We start from the raw sequence: 18,882 nt of genomic DNA on the forward strand, positions 1-18,882 counted from the left end.
AAATTTAAAATATTTTCAAACAGTTATTATTTACCTCCATGGAGTCATGGAGGTTGTTAATAAGGAAGGTCTTGCTCAACTAGCAACATGTCATACTGTGAAACTCAATGGGATCTTCAGAGGTATGTGGAATATACTGACCTACCCACTTCTTGATGTAAGAAATTTATTTCTCATTCCCTTACTCACGACACTTATACAACTTCCTAGGATGACCTCTTGTTAACTCTCACTCACACTTTGCTCTTCCATATTAATCACATCCCTCATCTACCTATCCAAAATCTCTCTACTTTCCATGAAGCAAGCTAGCTTCAGTGGGAGAAAGACCCAGAAGAGATACCAAGGTAGAATTAATGCAGAAGTCATATACTTCCCACATATAAATAGTGAAAAGGTGTATCGCCTTATTATTAAATTACTCGGGATCAGAGATGGATGTTGAAAGTTTTTTCACTTGGTTATATTATAAATTAAAGATGCCAAGAACTTTCAACTTCTATCTCTGATCCAGAGTAATTTAATAATAAGGTGATACACATTTTCCCTACTCGTGTATGGTAAATATATGACTTCTGCATTACATCAACCTTGGTATCTCATCTGGGTCTGGCTTCCACTGATGAGACCTCAATAAATGTTAGAACTGGCTGGGTAGTGGCTCTTCCCATAATACAAAGCATTACACACACCCAAAAGGCATGTGCTTTGCATTATGGGATACTAAGGCAACTGTTGTGAAGTCATTAGCCTCTATATACACAAGTACCTCTGTCGTGAAGATACTTCATGTACAAACTTTGTTTGCTTAGACTTAGATAAAGGATTAAACCAAGAATATAATTTCTTGACATCTTTAATTTATAGCATAACCAAGTGAAAAACTTTTAACATATACCCACTCAACCACTCCTTTTTCCTCCAGTTTCCATATCACCAAGGAAACAAGTTGATGAAACATGAATCCAGTTGTGGTCTAGTCTAATGAAAGTCTTGTATGATACAATTACCTGCTTATATCTGCCTGTTTGTAAGTGTGCCTTTTCACAGTAAAATGCTATATGCTCTTCAAATGTGACCTATGAACAAGGTCGGTACTACCGACAGTGCAACACATGGATTAGCATGGGGTGGCAAAATTGACCTAAACTGCCCGAAAAATAAATCATAAAAATCATTTATTCTTTCTCTGTTGAAACCAAATTTCAGGAAGTCTTTACTTAAACTTTTACATAATAAAACTTCATTGTACTGTACATTTTTTAAAAATCATAATCATTTAAAATAATGTAGTTTTATTTTGCACTTAATATCGCACTGTCAGTGTTAATATCAGACAACGGGACAATAGCAGAACACCTTCTATCTTCCATTTATTTCCGATTCCATTGTTGGCCATAAGTTGATCTTGACCTGAGGTTAAAATGCATACATATTTATCAAAATTGCTTAATGAAAGTACAGTAACATAATGAATATAGAATTACAAGATCAGATTATATATAAAATTTCAGAATGATTGAATTAATATGAAATTTTGTATGATGTGACAATGGTCGTTATTCTGTCTTCCATGTGTAATTTCCGTTGTTTTTTTATTTGTGAACGAGAATCCAACCAGTCCGCAGTGTAGTGTTAACAGTGATGTGATGACTGTCTTTTCATGTTTTACATTGGCATGAGCCCAGGGAATGCAGCCGTCCTGAAGTGATCTTCAACAATACTTTAAATGGGGATGCTGTCTTTTCCCAAGCGGCAAGCATAGTCTTTCAAAACTAAAACTTATTTACGTTCTATAATGGCCAAAACTTGATTGGAAGGTCTTGCCATGATTTCAATTGAACATGAAATCAGTCAGAAATCAGACTACACTGGCCTTATTTGTGATTTTGCGAAAGCAAGAAAAGTTTCATTTTAAACAGCAGGTTTACATTTTAACAGTGAAAATGAAAATTAACTTATGTTAAGACATGACACGTGTTCTAAAATCTAAAAAAATTATATTTACCATAGTTTTGTGTTTGTGATTTAGCAGTTCTTCATTCTACATGATGTGATGAGCATTACTTACATATAAGTTAATAGTAATGCGTTATTTTCTTTCACCTTTAAAACATTTTTTCACATGAGTATACTCATCATGTGAAAAAATAAATTACCCTTTGTGACAAAAATTGAAATTTTAGTAAAACTTAAAAAATATATTTCACTTATTATTATAAAGGAATCTAATGATCAATGATTTTTTGCATTTTTTATGAAAATAATGTTGTATGTGAAGCAAATAAAATACCATTGCACTCAATTCAAATAATTTCTTGTGAGAACTCTGCAACAGCGGCCAATTTTCCCCAAAAAATAATGAAAAAGATCATGCAATGCACTGTGTTTTGTAGTGTTTTTTATCAAGTCAAATCCAATTTTTTATAAACTATAATTGTACTGCAAATTGCTATACTTTATTCAATGTTCGAGGATTTTTAATGGTTTTTAAAAAACAATACCTTTCAGGTTGTGTTGATAGTATTTGTGATAGTAATGAATTATGGAGGAATAAAATTATTGATTTTTGAAAACTAACTTTTAGTAATTGGTATGTTATAATTTAATTAAAATTTACAGCAGGTGCATTTACTCTGCATTTGACAAGCATACTCGTCTTCGCTTGATTTTAATTACACATGCAGATGCACATTTTCAGAACAAAATTTCACCGTTAAAGAGTTAATTGTCTTTCTCTTTCTGTAAAAAATACAGTTTATAATCATTTTTCATTAACTTAAGAATTTTCATTAGCTAATGCTACTATTTAGAATTTATGATCAGACATGTTGAAGCCTAGTTTAACATCATGGCTTTTAAGATGTCATTCAAGAAGTTTTTTTAGGGGGAAGGAGCAGCAAAATATGCTATTGCATGGTGCGATAAAATTCCTAGGGTCAGCCCTGCCTCTGAACTTTCTGTCTCTGTTAACTATCAACTAAGATTCCAAATTTCACCTACTTCCTGAAGCACAGTTCCACAAATATGATAAGCAGCATCATCAAGCTTCTACACACACTGATGAAGAACATCTGCCACTCAGTAACATTAAAATTACAATCTAAATCTTTCCAAAGTAACACTAGCATCACTTCACATACCTCCTTACAACTAATTGTAACTAGCATACAACTAAATAACTGCCATCAACCATACAAAATATTAACAAATGTAAAAATACATATACTGGGTAATTCTAAATTACTGTCAGGTTCCCATAGTCTGTAATTTTCAAACTGGAAACAAAAAATAAAACTGATTACAGAATATGAAAGTATAACTCAAAAAGTTTTATTACCTATAAAATCAATACTGCAGAATGCCAAACAACTTCAACATGTGCGACCTTCGTGGCACATAAGATGTCAGCGATAATCAATTTTCCTCCAAACATTCTCCATCACTTGCAGTGTAACTGTTTCTATTGCAACAATAATTCTGTCTTCAGTTCATCAAGGGAGGGCACAGGGGTCTGGTAAACAATGTCCTTTGCATATCCCCACAGGAAGAAATCAAGCAGCATAATATCAGGTGAGCATGAAGGTCATAGAATCAGTCCACCATGCCCAACTCAGCACCCAGGAAAATGCATATCAAGAAATTCTTGGAACAATAAGAGTCCAATGTGGTGGTGCTTCATCTTGCTGGAACACTACATACAGCTGATAATCTTCCAACCGGGGTAACAGATACAGCTGTAGCATGTCCAGATAGTTCACTACTGTCACTGTTTTTTCCACAAAGAAAAGGAGCTCCAAAACTTCCGAACATAACAAAGCACACCAGACATCCACCTCTGGGTTAACTTTCATATACTCAATTGGCATGAGGATTTTCTGATCCTCATATTCTGCAGTTATGATGATTTACCCCTCTTGATACACAAAACATTGCTTCATCACTAAATATCCATCTCTGAAGGTAATTTTCATCAGCTTCGACTTTTGGCAAAATATGTTGGGCAATTTGAAAATGGCAGAGTTTATCGTCTAGCTGCAAAGCTACACAATCTGCACTTTGTAGGCACGGAGTTGAAAGCGGTTATGAACAACCCTCCAATCATTTGAGGTATACCTGACTGCAAAGAAGCTCATCTAGTTGATTTTTGTGGGCTTTGATAAAATGCTTCCTGGATTCAATCAGCATCTTCCTGCAAAGTGCTCAGTCTTCCCGCTCCTTTTTGATGCTGAATGCTACCAGTCTCTTGAAATTGCTTTAACCAATGTTGGATAGCATTATCTGAAGGCGGATGCTTTCCACACTGAGTTCTATAATGACACTGTGTTGTGATTATGGACTTTGTTTTAAAAAACCAAACCATGCACATTGCTTTCTCTCGAACAGTCACCATTTTGAAATATGTCATATTGTATCCCAGACATCAATGCAGCAAGTACAGCATTGCAAATAAAACTTTCATATTCTGCAAGCAGTTTTATTTTGTTGTTTCTGGTTTGAAAATCATAGGCCACAGAAACCCAGACAATAATTTAGAATCACCCTGTATATAGAATTAATAAAAATAGAAAAAAAAAATCCTTAGCACACCCACGGTATGAATGTACTATAGGTTTAAAAACAACCTTTGTGAGTGGGAGCAACATTAAAAAAAATTGTAATAAATAACCAGGAAAGGAAAGTAACACTGGTTAATTTCCTTTTCTGAGATAGTATTCATCTATACAGATAATATACAAAAAAACTGCTTTAAAACTTTTCCTTCTTTAGCACATTTCTCGATTTACATAAAATGCATGTCACATTTGAGTCAGTGATGTGTAATGAAGAGCCACTCCAAGTTGAACTGCAAATAATAGAAATTATGGAAATGAAAATTATAGGCATGGCCTATTCTTTCATAAACAAAACTCAGGTGCACCTGGCAAGATCCTGCTGCTGTAAAAGCAAATCTGTAGTTGGAAGAAGCGCCAATTACATCTTTAGTGGAGATAACTCCACTGCTTGGTAAAACATTACTGCCTTGTTTAATAGAGACCTGAAGTGGCTGTTTCCATGTCTGATCTCAGAATAAACTGGTACCTTCGTGCCCCCCCCCCCCAAAAATGTGCAAAATGCATGTAACACTCTTCAAGGACATGCCTAACATACTTATTAATCAGGAAGCTGCTAGTATCTACTCCATCAAAGAATACATCAAAAAGTATGAACAGCAGCTTGATAATACATGCGACTGAATCAGATTGTAATTCATTAAGACCCAATAAGCTAGTGAATAACAATGCTCCACAATACAGCAATTCCAAAAGCACAGCTACAAGAGGGAAAGTATTGTTAAGGCCATGCATGGACAGGAGACTGGGTATTGTATGTGGTAGTCACATTCAAGTACCTTTTACCACCACACTGAATAGCAACACTCTAATTAAATAAATAAAATAAAATATTAAACTAAATAAATAAAAATTATTATAAATATAGTACAAGAAACCTCAAGGGAGTTGGGGACACATAAAGGAAGACCCCCGTATCACATGCACCGAGTGACATACCTTCTCTCATATTCATTCCCACTACCACTCACCACTTCTAAAGGCAAGCTATTTCAGTCACACAACTGCGCTATGAGAAAAATATACCTCTCGCTCCTTTTGTGACTGCATTCATTCTCAACTTCCATAGATGCCCTCAAGTCCTCTTACTACCCTTCATATATGAAAAATTCTATTTACTGGTATCCTGTATAGTCCTTTCAAAAGTTTATAGGTCTCTATCATATCCTTCTTTGTCTGCTAGAATCTGAGGTCTGCAAATTCTTAATCTCTCCACAATCTACACTTCACAGTCCTAATATCATTCTTAGGAGCCTCTGTAGCTCAGTCAGTATAGATTAAGCCCTTTGGTCGGAAAGACCTGGGTTCGATTCCTTTCAATGATGTGAGGAACCTTCATCTGGTCTCTTTCGATGCAAGGTGAGTTAGCTGGTCTCATATGGAGGTAGGGTTTTTTTTTCTTTTGCCCGGAAACTCGGGTTTTTCGTCCCCCAGAACAGGCAAATTGGCTCCTGAACACACACATCTACAGACATAGGACACTCAGAGGCATAGGGATAACCTCCTTATCCTCGTATTACAGTTGGGAGGTCCAAGGATACTTGGAAGACTGTGGGTGCTCAAGTGCTTTAGAGCTATTGATGGATGGAATATCATTCTTAACACTTTCCTCTGCACCATCTTCATTATCCATTTCAACAGGGAAACCATAAGACCAGATCTGTGCACAATAGTTCAGATGAAGCCCTATCAAAGCGTTGTAAACAGGAAAAAATGACTTCCTCACATGTAAGTGTTCATTTCAGCAATGTAATTATCCTCTGAGTTGTATTTGCAAATTTTGATATATGACCTTGAACTTTAATTTCCTATCTACTAAAACTTTAAGATCCCTAACCTGGTCAGTTTCTTCAAGCATAATCCCACCAATATATGCCACTGGATGTCTCTCTCTCTCTCTCTTTTTATGTGATTTCTATTCACGAAAGGCTGTAAACCTATAGTGGTAAACCATGGTACTAATGGTTGTAAACCATTTTCTATTTTTAATTAATTTTATAATTTTTTGTATTTTTTTATTTATTTTTTTCACAGTTTGGAAACCCTGCTTTAGAAATTCAGGTATACGAGGAGAAGGTACTAGATCTGTACTAGACACCAAACATGGAACTTTTCAAGTCTCCAATAAACAGGGTGATGGTTACACACAAGACAATGAAATTCATCTCCCACCTAAAGATGATCACAATTGTTCAAGCACACAGTGGGATTCGAATCTGTGACCTGTTGGTTGGAGAGCAGATATGCTAACTAGTCAGCCAAACCAGGCTAGGAAAACATTAATGGCATCAATAGCATTGAACTGATAGTCATTTTCATGTGCCCACAATTCCAGTTTATTCAAATCATTCTGCAAGCACATCTCAGTTGCATTTCTGATTACCATGTTATCTTTGCATCATCAGTAAATAGTTGTATCACCTGTTAAATCCTTCCCAAAATCATTAATGTAAAGATTAAATAAAAATGGACGAGACTGATCTCTGGGGCACACCACAGGTTGTCTTAAATCTTATATCTTATAGACTTGCATCTCACATATACTCACTGCTTTTTGATAAGGCCATACGTTATTTGATGTATGGCCTAATAATTTGATCCCATATCCTCCAACTTATGCAATATCCTTCCATGCCAAATCCTGTGAAAAGTTTTAATAAAGTCCAAAGTATCATGGCATAACTATTCTTCTTGTCTAACTCAACTGTGACATCATTATAAAATGTGAGCAAGTACTAAAATATGACAGAGAAACTGTTTCTCTCTCAATCCATTACTGTATGCATTCTTATACCAACTTTTCAAAATTCATCATCTTTTCAGAGATACTGAGGTCAACAACAGGACACATCAGTCTTTGCACTACTCTTGGGCAATGGGATTATCATGCATTCTTTCAGCTTCTGCGAAATGTCTCCTATGCTGAGATTCAAACTGTATGGACAGTTTAGCTGAACTCTTTTAGTGTGTGTGAGCCAATATCCCTGTAGTCCTATTGTCAAATTCATATTTTTTATACAACAGATCTAGTACCTCCTCCTCTACCTGAATTTCTAAATCCACAGTAGAGGGAGTAACACTGAGGTAAATGTTGCATACACCAGGTTGACAGCTTTTAGTAAAAGGGAACTCATTAGTTGAACAATCTTTTCTGCATCTGTCACCTGCATACTATTTGCATTGAGGGGAAGTATTCTTTCTTTTTATATATATATAAAATTTATATATAAAATTAACTCAGTGAAATGAAGATGTTCTGGCACCACTAGTGCAGGAAAGACCCAGAGCAAAAGCAGGCTACAATCGGCACAGACCATTCATGATGAGTTCCAGAGCATCAGTAATAACTTCTTTACTAATACTGAGCACGAATATTGTATGAAAAGAACTCCATTTATTGGGTTTCCACAGAAGAGCAGCAGCACACAAGTTGAACATCACAGCAACAACAACAAAAAAAGTGGCTTGTCTAGCCTGGTGCAAAAAAGCATGTGAACTGGACAATTAACCAGTGGAAAATGGTACTATGGAGCGATGAATCAATATTCACCTGTTTCCAGCCTGATGGCAGGTGTGGGTGTGGAAGCAGCCTGATGAATGCTTGTTACCACAATGTGTTATATCCACAGTAAAGTTTGGTATTGAAGGAATGCATTCAGCTAGTTTGGAGTGGAGCTGCCTTCATGGAACCACTGGTTGTTGTCCGTGTTTCCATGAAGGCAGCTTAGCACCTTGATATTCCAGATAATCAGGTGCTGCCTATGCTGTGGAGTTTTTATGGAATGGACCTGTGTCACTGTCACTGTCAAGATGGCAATGCCCCATGCAAAAAAGCTGAGGATGTTATGAAGTGGTCCACTGAACATCTGTGGGATGACTTGGAACCACAATTGAGGTTCCAGAGCAGAATGTCCTCGATCTGTTGCTGAACATCAGATGGAGGAATGGAGACAAATTCCATCTGATGCATGTTGCACATTGGTGGAAAGCCTCCCTCAAAGTGTGCAAGAGGTTATCAAAGTCAAAGATGGACATACCCAATATTAGAGTTCGCCTTCTGGTATCAATTGTAAATTGCTAAAGTGTCTGGATAATTATTGGTAGATAGTGTACATCTGACCTCAGAATGCTATTCTCAAAAATATTTCATGTGGTGCAGCAAAACTACCCTAAACAACATTGTTATAGGTTTTGCAACCTTGTGCAAGTGTTGGGGGTTGATAAAAGAACAAAATAACATATATGGGTGCTAAAGTAAATCTTCCACTTTATAAACATGCTGAACTTACTACAGAATCCCATATCTGCAATCAAATTGTGCAATCTAGTTCTAACCAGTCTCTCTTTTTTTTAGATGGAAATTACTTCTTTTTGGCACCACTTTTTGCACAATGCACTACCTTTTACTTCTGCTGCTCTGTGGTCCTCCTAATTCAAAACTCCTATTAACCCGGCGTTAGTATTGTGGCGGTGTCACAGTTATTGCTTTCTATCTTTGGGGTCTGTGACACCCAACCTTACTAAAGCCGGGTTAAGCAATGAAGCCAAGGGCACAATCAACTCCTCTGCACACTGTCCTGAACATACACAAAATTTCATTATCATCAAGCACACTCAATCTCTAATTCATTCAATTCTAGTCACCTCTAGTATTTTTGCTTCTCTCTCTCTCTCTGGGTTTTGCATAACATCACCCTCACTATGTGAAATACACTGAATAAAGAGCTTTCTGCACTATATTCTATACCACTGCCAATATCAGCCTTCTACTTGCTTGCTTACAGAAAAACTCTTAAGGTATGGTGATTGAAAACTTTCTGTATGAGCAATATGTCAACAGTATAATCCTCTCACTTCTTGTTTTTATTCAAACTTCAACAGCAACATCAAAAAAGATAAATAATTACAGTGCCACTGCAATTAAAAAAAAAAAACTATTTCAAAAATATTTACTTCTACTTAAATTAAGGCGATATTACATCCCACATTGTTTCAGAACCAAATAAGGGATGTAATATGTATAATGTTGGATATAATATCCCCTTAATTTAAATAATTTAAAAAGAGCCAAATTGAAGCCTTTGGCTCTTTATATTTATATTTAGTAATTTACTTCTACATCCACTTCATCAGTACTCACAGCGTAAATGCTACTTAAATGATGTGCACATACTTACAGTGATGTTGCACACATTTAGACTTGACCTCCAGCATTTGAGTGAACCTCAAACAGCAGCTACAACCACCATGGACTTTCACCCATAGAATTTGAATGGTTAACTGTATATCTGTTAACTGTTCAAATTACACAGCGTGTGATTCTTTCCCCAATGAAAATAATGCCTGTGGATGTCAGAGAATATCCCCTGAATCTCCTCCTGGCCTTTTCTAGCTTAAGGTGTCTTTGTCCTGCCAAGCCTGGCTGGCCGAGTGGTTAGCATATCCACTCTCCAGCCAAAAGGTTGTGGGTTTGAATCCTGCCATGGGCATGGATGTTTGTGATTGTCTGTGGAAATACTAGTGGTGGTGGTGGTCAGTGGTAGATGGTGTTGGTGTAGTTGGGGTCAGTTGGTGGATTGAGTGGTGTAGAAATAGTTGTATAGTAGGTGCCCTCCCTCAATGAGTCTTTGGACTCCCTGGAGGTGTCAAATAATAATAATTATTATTATTTTAATAATTAAAATAAAATAAATTTTAATAAAATAATTTTAATTAAAATAAAATAATAAAAATTATTACAATTTTAATAATAATATTATTATTATTACTATACAATTATAATATTATAATATTATAATATTATAATATTGTATAATATTGTATTATATTATATTATAATTATATTATTGTATTATAATGTATTATTGTATAATATTGTATAATATTGTATATTATAATTAATATCGTAATATTAATTATAATATTACTTATAATTATAATAATTATAACTATACAATTATAATATTATAATATATAATATTATAATATTACTAATACAATTATTATTACAACTTATCCTTAAAACTTAATTTTTCCTGCAGTCCAACCATCCAAACAATGAAATTATCTTCCTTGGTAACTTGAATGTCCACAACTCCAACTAGCTTCCTTTTTTTCTAGTTCAAATGACCAGACATGCTAAGTATGCTGAGGTATTCGTTGTCAGCAATGATCAATTGCAAATTGTCCAACTATCATCCCTCTTCACTCAACTAACACTTGATCTTTTCTTAACTAGTTTTTCTTTCAAGTATGCTGTACAGATCACATCTCATCTCATCTCACCAACTCAGACCATTATCTTTAAGTTTCCTTCCCTCAGCTATTCTCAACCTCATGTCCTTTAGAACCACACCACCACTAAGTAGGATGACCTCTTTCATTTTCAACCTTGCTTTTCATGGTCAGATGACTGTTTCCACTTTCTTAATACTCACTTTGACTGAGTTACAGAAATGATCCTTCTCAGAATGAAAATGCCTTAATTTCCAACTCCATGCTTTTCGTTGTTTTTCATCAATATATGAAATGAAGCTTTGGTTTTCCAAGCATACAAGACAATCCAAAAAAAAAAAAGTCTACAGTAGGCTGGATTAAGAAAAAATACAGCTTTACTCTCAGAATACACTAAAGCCTAATAACAACTGCAAAACTAATCAACAACAAATCTAAATTTGAAAGAACTAAATGCAGAAAACTTGTCTCTTACACTAATGGTAGTTGTATCTTCTGTTCCTGCAAAGGTCATGGGTGCAACTTATTATCTATCCTTTCCACCTATTCTCTCTGATCATGATGGTCAAGTACTGTGACAAGACACTGCTGACCTTCTAGTGTCATTCTTCTACCCAACTCTAGTAAAGATGGGCAAAAAAATTGTGGGTGTCTTTTGATGAAAAACCGCAAAAAGCATCTTAAATAACCTAGATATCAAATCAGATGCCATTAATAATGCTAATGATGAGCATTTGAGTTTGTTGCTCATTATTAGTATTATTTTATCTCTCTCTCTGAATCCCACCCATGACAAGTTGTAAACCTCATACATTTAGTACCATGAGTGAATATGGATTATATAATCTGGAAACAAACCCTGCTCAGGAAACAAAATAGGGAACGTTTTCAAGATATTTCAAACCTACAACAGTTGCAGTTTATAACAGGTAATGATTTTCATCTACATAAAAGAAATTCACAAAATATCCATTTCCATCTGAACATTAGATGACTAATCACTGTCAACTGCCAGTGTTGTATTTCCAGTTATTACTGTTACTGATAGGGGCTAAAACTTGGCTGATTGCAGTTAGATCATTCCATATTTTGTCACATCCATCTCTTATAAATAAGAATTCTATTAAAGTCATGTCATTCATAAACCCAGTCTTTATTGCTCACCATAAGTCTAATACTTTGCTTTCTGCAGACAGAATGCCTTAAGTCTATGATACAATAGCTTCTTTTGCAAATTTCTGAATTACTGAATTTCACATATACCTCTTTAGAAATTAATATGCAGTTTCTTCAAAATAGTACAGAATTTTATGTTTTTGTTTATTAGTCAGTTTCATATTAACCAGATACTATATATATATATATATATATTTTCTAATTTTCCCAGAATCTTTTGAATATGCTGGCCTGGTTGGCCGAGTGGTTAGCGTATCCACTCTCCAGCCAAAAGGCTGCAGGTTCGAATCCCACCGTGGGCACGGATGTTTGTGATTGTCGGTGGTAGATGAAGTGGTTGGTGGAACAGAGAGTTGTAGAGTAGGTGTCCTCCCGCAATGAGTCTTTGAACTCCCTGGAGGTGTTACGCAATAATAATAATAATATTATTATTATTATTAATAATACCAGCAATTAATTTCCCTTCATATTCTAGTTTGTATTCATGATAACTTAATATGTGAATATCATATAATGCTCCAATCACAGTAACAAGAAGAAAGATGACAAGGCAGTCAATCAAGGTAGTTTTCCTGCAAAATTTACTTCAATACAACTATTTTAATTATATAATACATGAAATAATTAAAGGGCTGATGACAGCTGGATAACAACAGTCAAAAGGGAAACTCATAAAAGCAAACAACTTTGCTAATCAGATTGATCACATAACAAATATGAACAAATGAGTTCAGAGGGGGGGAAAAAATGATGAACAAACAAAAACGATATGACAGTATTTCCATTGTGGTTTAAAGAAATCCATGACAAGGTCATATCACCTTTTAAGAAGAGCAGTTACTTACTGAAAGCCAATAAAAACAAAAAATTTCATCTCTTTAGATAATATATATTATCCAAAGAGATGAAATTTTACTGTTTATCACAAAACAAGTTATTGAGATCAAAAGGAATCCTAAAGAGTTTTTCGATATGTGACTAGTGAAAGAAAGAACGATTATGGAAGGATGATATTTGTTGGAGAGAATGGCAGAATGGTAACCACTGAGGAGGATATAATAGAGATGTTAAATTAGCAGTTCATAAAGGTATTTCATCGTCATGAAAGTAACATCATGCAGACCTTGAGAGAACAGTGGGAAGAGAGGAGGAGCCACTGATGGTGAGTGAGCAGGAGAATGAAATGACAAGGAAATGAGAATGAATAAACTTGAAGTCATAGGACTTGACAGTATATCACTGCATGTCTTGATGGAATGTTCCAGGGAGTTAACAACAGCTTCAACTTACCTCATTATCTTGAGCCTTAGATTTACCAAAGTTCCAAAGAAGTGAACAGAAGGCAAAAGTGTTTTGCTTCATAAAGGGGGGGGGGGTGATAAGACTAAGGCTTCAAATTACAGACCAATCTGTTTGTCTGGAGTGGTAAAGTGTTAGAGGGGCTAGTGAAGACCAGGATTCAGAACTGGGTTGATGACATTTTTTTTGATGGACAGCATGAGTTTGCTAAAGGAAGATTGTGTTTTAGCAACTTACAATAGCAAGGTGACAGGTAAACTGGATAAAGAGGAAGCATACATGTTAGTATATTTATATTTTGCTAAAGTCTTTGATAGATTGCCACATGACAAGCTGATAATTAAACTAGAACAGACAGGGTAGTAGATTAGTGTAATGGAGTGGGGATTGGCTGTCTGAGAAGTATCAACAAGTTATCTATGGAGAGAGTGATATCCCAGAGGAGGAAAGCGACCCGCAGTGTGCCCCAAGTGCTGTTTAATTCATATGTAGATTATATTCAGACGGGCTTCAATGGTGATTATACAGTTGTTCAGATGATGCTAAGTTGGGAAGAACTATGAGGAGATGGATGCTGTAAGCCTTGCAAGGGGACTTGAATAGACTTTCTGAATGGAAAACAAATGGGACTACCAGTTCAATGTAACAAATTGTAAGGTTTTAAAGTTGGTGTTATGCAGATAGGGATATGCACAGTATAAGACTGGTGGAAATATCTTGGAGGAGATGAGGGGATCTGGTGTATATGGACTTGAAATTTCAGGGACATTCTATTAAAATTGTGAGGATAGCACACCACATTATGGGAATGATGCAGAAAACATTGATATGTAGGAGCAAGGATTTTACGATTTCATTGTAGAAGGCTTGATCACACCACATAAGGATTATTGTGCACAGATTTGGTCGCTGGGAGAGATGACTAAGATAGTTTTTCTTTCAAATGTAAAGTATGAAGGCAGATTGAGGGAATACAAATCGCTGAGTCTAGTGGATAAAAGAATGGGGGGGGGGATGATTGAGACATAGAAGTTGGAAAGGGGTTATTACAGGATTAATACAGATCAGATTTTTCATAGAATGGATGGAGACAGAGGGAGAACAAGAGGTCATCATTGGAAGCTGTATAAGGAGGGTGTGAGGAGTAGGTTTTTTGCATGGAGAGTTGTGCATAGTTGAAATGCAATGGAGGTGTGGAGAGTATGGAGACAGTGAATGTATTTAAGTCATGGTATGATGAAGAACCTCTTCAATGAATCATTGATTCCGTGAAGGTCTAATAATAATGATAATAATAATTTGAATGGACAATCTCTAAATTTTTCAATAAACAGTGAGTGAAATCCAGTCTAAAAATATTTTACGATATCAAAATCCAACTCAATTCTGAAACTCTCTTTTTTCTGAAACATGCTTTTCTTATATGGATTTAAAATATACGACACAACACAGCGCATCACAACTCAGTTTGCGTTTCTTTCATTTACTGCTCATAATGAAAGGTGAATTTCTATAAATTATCCATAAACAATAATTTAATAGAAAAGACAAATAAAATCCACAAAGACAATGATTTCAGCAGTACCACACTTTTCTTTTAATGCACACACTGATACAGTATTCATTAATGATAAAAGTACTGAAACTGCCACTGTGCTAAGCATAACAACTGTAATTTCTTGATGTTTCAACTTTCATATTATCAACTGTGGTGTGTACACACACATATGTAAAAAGAAACAATTTGCATTACAATTAAAACTGTATGCTAAAGCAGGGCTCCAAGAATACAATTTAAATCTCTAGCCACAAAAAAAATTTCACTCATCCAGGGTATCAGTCTTTTTATATAAATATTGTTATATAGGTGTAAAAAAAAATTAATGTTATGATGACAGCATTTAAAATGATTCTTTAATATGCACTATACATTACAAGTAATTATACAGAAATATGTTTTTTTTTATATCGATTTAAAATGTACGACACAGCACAGCTCATCACAATTCAGTTTGTGTTTTTTTCGTTTATTATTCATAATGAAAGGCAAATTTTTATAAATTATCCATGAACAATAATTTAATAGATAAATCAAATAAAATCCACAAAGACAATGAAAATAAAACTATCAGATTTGATTTTCACGATGTAGTCAGTTGCACGATGCTATCTTTGACTTGTTTTTGCAAAATAAGGTTATTCCTTAAATAACAGTATTAAAAAGCATCTTTACTACGCAAAGTTTTCAATTAGTTACACTAAGCTAATTCATGTTGTGAGTAGTGAAAATAAGCTTAGGACAATACTATAATACAACCTAGACACCTACTTAAGGGGTAAAGGTGTTGGAAGAATAAGATGCAGAGATGTACTACAGTATTTAGTTAGACTACTAATTTTAATTTTTGTGTTTATAATTGCTGGTTTATTTTGTTAATGAAACTATATTACAAGAAAATTACAATTTTTTTTTTTTTTTTTTAAATATTAGATTGTCTATTACATATGTTGTGTGTGTGTATTGCATATACATGTCAAGTTAATATTGAACAGTATGAATGTATTTGGTTATAAAATTTATTTATTGAAAATGACAACTACAATTTAATTTAACTGTTTTTATGATATGAAAAACATGTTTTCTAGGACACTAGTATGAGAGGCTTACTGCTTTCAAGTTAAGCACCATAATGATAACATGTAGTAGCGGCTCATTTTTCTTGTTCATGACTGAAATGAAAACCCAAAGTGTGATGCATAAGGGAGAATGTGTGATGTGAAGAGAACAATATACAGTCATCCCTTGACTTATGTCCAGGTTTGTCTTACGTCGAGCTGGACGTAAGTCGATACATTAAATCAAAAGAGGTTATAGGGGTTAGGGACTTAACCGTAATAAGTATTAATAAGTTATTAATCTTCAATGATACAGTATTACTAGTTGCCTAATTAGTATTTAAAATAAAGGCTGAGGTTTGTTATTAACAAATTATGGCTCTTCTAGAGTCCTAATTATTATGACCTGTCAGAACAAAAAGTTTGAGAACTGAATGTGCACCATCCATCTTCTTCAAATTTTATTTTTAGGCCATCTTTATTGTTGAGATTGGGGTGGTTGTTTATTATTTCATCAACTTCTTTAAACTTGTGCTCATACCAGGTGTTGGTATGATATAATAAGGAAATGATGCCTTTTCAGTTAATTCTGTGTAGAGTATCCAGGCCATGATCTGAAAGGCCAAATATGGAAACAACTGCCATGTTATAGTAAAACTTCAAGCTTAATATAATCCAAAATAATCACCCAACATTTCGACCTTCGTATCAAGGTCGAAATGTGTATACTCCATCATCTGGAGTATACACATATATACAAAGAAACCAGCTACATTATTGTATGCTAAAGTTATGGTCGACCATTAACACTACTGGCTGAATCTCTGGTTGAAAAAAAAAAAAAAAATTACAACAAAGCTAGAGTCCTGTTATTATTATCTATTTGGTTACAAATCATTAAGAGATATATTAATCTAAACATATCTAAACAGGGGCCACCATGTTTAGATATATTAATCTAAACATGGTGGCCTGTAATGGCTAAAAATATTGCTTAGAATCCTAAAGTAAGGGTTTGCTGGAGAACTTGAGGTACTTAAGTGGACTGAATGTGTGCCATCCAAATTATTGGGAATTTTATGCAACCATTATTATTAATATTAGGATGACTGATCAAAATTTCACAGGATTCTTTAAATTTGCATTCATACCAGGTTTTTGTATGATGTAATGTAAAACCTTTCCAATCAGTTTGGTGTAGGGCATTAAGAGCATGATCTGACAGGCCTGCTTTACTAAAATTGTTAAATTTAATGTGTTTTTTTTTGTGTTCATTTTTACAGATAGGAATTGTGCATCCAGTTTCAACAAAATAAGGTAAGTTACAGGTGCAATGGATTTGGTATACCCCAGGATGGGGTGAAATCCTTGAAAGAGTCAAATATGTTTTTTAATTTTATAGGTGGTTTAAAAGTAGCATTAGGATTGTAATGATGCAGAATTATATTTATTTTATCTGATAACCCTTTACAGTAAAACCGTAGCTATCCCATACATTGATCTATATTATTTGCTTTTTTTTGATGAAGTTTTATGAAGAATTTCACTGATGGTATTTTTGCTATAGCCATTATTTATATACAGGGTGTTCGGGATAAATTTGACAGTTTCGTAAGGAAAAAGAAAATCTTCTTTGTATCTATTAAATTTAATGAATTGACAAAAAAACATTACAGGCAGAGTTAATTACAATACCATCAACAAGATTTACTCAAAATAACCACCATTAGCATCGATCACAGCTTCAATTCTGCTTCGGAACCTCGAACAAGCTGATGCTACAGTCTCCCTGGGAAGGGCCGCAAAAACTGTTTTAATTTTATCCATTAACTGGGCTTTTGTATTACTGGAAGTGCGATTGGTGTCTTTTTCAACTGCGCCCCATACAAAATAATCCATGGGGTTAAGGTCTGGGGAGTTTGGAGGCCAAACATTTGGACTGGTGAAGTCGTAGAAATTTTTAGACAACCATTTTTGACTTTTCCCAGAGGTGTGGCAAGGGGCCGAATCCTGCTGCCATACATACGGCCTACCATTGGCTACCCTTGTTATCCAGGGCTTGACTACAGTTAGCAACTCCACGAACAAAGCCCGAATTCCAATGCCAGGGTTCTTCAACACCTGTTCCTGCAGATTTGCGAGGAATTCTGCTGTACGAACGCAATCAGATCGTCTGCTAGGGATCTTTCTTCTTGCTACATCCTCGTAGTCACCATTGCAAGTCTCTAGTTCATGCCTGATTGTTTTTACTGTATTCAGGGAGCATTGGGCAGCAGTCGTAATATCCTTATTTTGATGGCAGGCACGAATCATCATGATACAAGTTATTCTCTTCCATGATTCAGGTGGGTTCCAGCTATCCATCCTTTCTGACATCTTGTATATGAATGAAGAAGGGTCCAAACTTTTAAATGAAGAGAAGTGTGTGTTAATACATGTAACTTACGGAAAAATATAATTAATTATAAATATGTCAAATTTATCCCGAACACCCTGTATGTATTGCTAATAATGTGTAATTCTTGTTAAAGAGCTTGTTCAATAGAGCAAATTGTTATAGGTCTGTTTTTGAGAGTTTTAATGACCCCAATTTTTTGTGACGGGTGATGATAAGAGTTAGCCTGTATCTATTAGCAAGTATGTGTAAGTCTTCAGTAGACAGTGAAGGACAGACTGCCTGAGAGAAGATGTGAGTTTTGATTTCCAATTTCAATAGTAAATTGTGCGCACTCATGTTGTTTGAAGGTTGAAACATCATGCGATTATTTTGGTTTCTATTAAACTGAAGTTTTACTATAACTAGTTGTTTCCATAATTTTTTAATAATGAATAAAGATCCATGTGTCACTATGAAGGAAAATATCATGCAACCAGTTTCAGCTACACAGCAAGTTACAGGTTCTTTAATTCTTTCAGAAAGATTTTTTAATAAGTTCCTTAATTT

The 18,882-nt window shown here is 34.8% G+C and overlaps 1 protein-coding gene across 2 annotated transcripts in view; it reads right to left on the reverse strand.

Annotated features, from left to right (window-relative positions):
• Nucleotides 1–18,882, reverse strand: part of LOC150100573 (recQ-like DNA helicase Blm) — a 317,833-nt gene that overhangs the window by 152,924 nt on the left and 146,027 nt on the right. The gene's annotated exons all lie outside the window — the stretch shown is intronic.

This window comes from Typopeltis vanoorti, chromosome 12, assembly GCF_054136105.1.
Source record: "Typopeltis vanoorti isolate ZY-2024b chromosome 12, IOZ_Tvanoo_1.0, whole genome shotgun sequence".
Classification (NCBI taxonomy): domain Eukaryota; kingdom Metazoa; phylum Arthropoda; class Arachnida; order Uropygi; family Thelyphonidae; genus Typopeltis; species Typopeltis vanoorti.